The 3,043-nt window shown below is 34.0% G+C and overlaps 1 long non-coding RNA gene across 1 annotated transcript; it reads right to left on the reverse strand.

Annotated features, from left to right (window-relative positions):
- Positions 1–1,247: 1,247 nt before the first annotated feature.
- On the reverse strand, positions 1,248–2,309 carry LOC138853780 (uncharacterized). Its single transcript, XR_011392935.1, has 2 exons — positions 2,188–2,309; positions 1,248–1,951 (listed from the first exon to the last, which is right to left on the reverse strand). It is a non-coding gene; the product is annotated as an uncharacterized lncRNA (long non-coding RNA).
- Between the last annotated feature and the right edge of the window lie 734 nt (positions 2,310–3,043).

The following is a 3,043-nucleotide window of genomic DNA, read 5'->3' on the forward strand; positions in this document are numbered from 1 at the left end:
TGATCTCTCTAATTCATATATTATTTATTATTATTAGGAAAATACTGAATTCGAAGGAACTATACAATGTCTCAGGTTTGGAAGTTTAATCCAAGGAAAGAGAGAACAGATTCAATATCTTACATCAAGAGATATTTACCAACCTAATAAACTTCCTTAAATGGTCAAAACCACAGCAAATAACACAACCAAAACAGCAACTACAATGCTACAAAAAAAAACATTGTTGTTGGCACTAACATCTAAAACAACCAACAGCAAGTCTACCTAAACAACCAACAACACTACCAAAACAACGGTACCAAAAAAAGTACCAATAACTCTACCAAAACAACCAACAATGCTAAAATCAATAACTATCAGAACAAAAACCTACCAAATCTAAAGCAAAAAAATTTAATTAAAGCTAAAAGAAAAAAAAACCATAACTGTTTATTTTTCCCCCAGGACAGAAATCCGTTAATCTTTTCTATTATAAATAACATGAATGCTCTCCATTCCACCATAAAAAAAAACTTATTTGTTGTGGAAATTATTTATGTGAAAATAAGCAAATTATGAATACCATTTATTAAGCAAATTCTGTTTTTATTAAGTAGATATTGCAATGGAAACCTTTATAGTTTGTTAAACATGTTTTGATAACCCAACCTAACCTAGCAATGCAGATCAGCCGTTAAACTGTGAGTTAGGATAAATTTGGTAGCAATAGATTAGGTTATATAAATAATTTAGTCTTCTACTATAGTAGGTATAATAAAGTGTGTGGGGGGGGGTGCCGAATAGGTAAAACTTGCTGTTTTGACTTTAATATCAACGCTCTTCTTGCCGAATAAGACAAGCAATAATTTGTGTATGCAATAATTTTGCAAAAAATCATTGTAAACCTAACGAAAAAATAGATGTGTTTATTATTATTGTCAACTTACCTAAAATATATTTAATTGGATTGGGATAAATTAAATTGCCCCTTTTATAATAAGGTCAGGTAAGTTTTAGGTTTTGGCACAAAATTATAATTTTTACATTAACATAAATGAAAAAAATACATCTTTAAACGTATAAGAGAAAATTTTAGGAAGGACAATTTTAGAGTTCTTGCTAATTGACCAGTATTACCTATTCGGCACTACTACCATAATTACGATGCACTTAGTACTGGATAATTTACATAAAACAGAGCATATTATTATTATCAATATTGTTATTATTATAAAAAAAAACATGAACACTGACTAAAACAGGAAAATAAAAATAAAAGTAAAATAACACCAAAAGAGCCTCATTATATTTACTCTTAATTTAGTGCAAAACAAACCAAAAAGAAGCAAACACAACATCCTTGATCACTACGCCATCTGATGGTATTTCTTGTATAACCTGTTATGGCAATTAATACCGCTAACTAGAACGACTTTTTCCAAACCTTTTTAAGCTTCAGACATTCCTCTCAAAATGGCGAAATAGTCTGCTTCAATGACACATACAGGTTTAGCGCTCCACATACCTTGCCTGCTCCTGAAGATAATGCGGCAGCTACAGTATAAGGAATCAACTGAGTTCACCGTCGTACCTGTACAACGTCACTTGGTATCTACAAGACACTAGTAACCTCACGAGTCACCATTTATCCTTAACTTTCCACTATACACTTCGTATAAATGTTTACGTCGACCTTCATGGCGGATGTCGTCTAGCTGTAACTCCCACCTCACCACGTTATGTTCAGGCTAATTTTTTAAGTTGAAGGTCTGTTCACTACACTAATTTCGCAATCCAACTATACACAAATATTAAAAATACTTCAGTCACTAAGGCACTGTATATGTTCACTGGTTTCCACGTAAAATACGGTGAAGGTTGAAACGTTCACTTTCTTCCAACGTCTTGTAAACACTGTCATAACATCAAGAATTTCACCGTGTAGATGGCGCCTGTGTAGCAGTGTCATCTGTGGAATTCACAGTAGTTAACTGGTTGAATGATTATGGAGGTTTAAAGCCTATCTACCATACTAAGGTCAGTAAGGCTGCACGTAACCTTTTCACTGACAGACAAAATTATTTTAATTCCTAAAATAGGGATTAAGGTTAACTCTTTGCATATATATGCTGAGAGAAGGTTAGGTTGGTTAATGGGGTTTAAAGCCTGTCTACTACACGAGGGTCACTAAAGCTGAATTACAACCTTTTTACCACCGCAGAAATGGGAAGTACATCAAACTATCAATATATTTAAGCTGAGAGATATATACAACTCATGGAATATATCCTTTACTGAGAGAAATACACCTCTTAGTGTATCTCCTCTGAGCCTACTATTTCTTCCGCCATCACCCACCGTCATAATAAACCACTGAACAATGCGTCGAGGCCTGAACACTCAGTGTCTCGTCTGGGTGTTGTTCGCATGTACTTAATAACGATGTTGATCTCTCCTCTGGTAGATCTAAAGTCTGAGTTAAGGGACTTTACTAACAGAAAGTTTTACTTGGTGGCGTGCGAACTTTACAGCGAAAAGCTTGTACTGTAACTGGCAACGATAAACAAGGTAGACGGTATTTATTTTTTTTATATTTTATTTAAAACTCAGGTACAAAATATATGGGTACTTAATCAATATGTAACAAGATACAAGCAGTAAAACGATAATCTTCAGTTACTACACAAATACCAAAGAAGCACTTATATAATGACATCAGACTGGCTGCTGCACTCCAATCAAACACTACTTTTATGTACTGTACTTCACATGAAAAGATGGTCTTATAATAAAAAAAAGATAGTCCTACCTAGTAATGCTTACACTCCCCCCCCCCTTGAAAAACTACCACTTTCTCCTTAGTATACTCATTGACATCTCTTATACATTTATAAGAGCTTTAAGGACTTCATTGACATGTATAAAACACAATCCTGCCATCTAAAAGGCTGACTATAATACAAGGAATATCTGAACATGATGGCAAACATCCACTAATGAAACCAATCCACACCCTAACCCTCATATACCTCATGATAACAATCAATATCGTGCACGGTGG

Source organism: Cherax quadricarinatus, chromosome 39, assembly GCF_038502225.1.
Source record: "Cherax quadricarinatus isolate ZL_2023a chromosome 39, ASM3850222v1, whole genome shotgun sequence".
Classification (NCBI taxonomy): Eukaryota; Metazoa; Arthropoda; class Malacostraca; order Decapoda; family Parastacidae; genus Cherax; species Cherax quadricarinatus.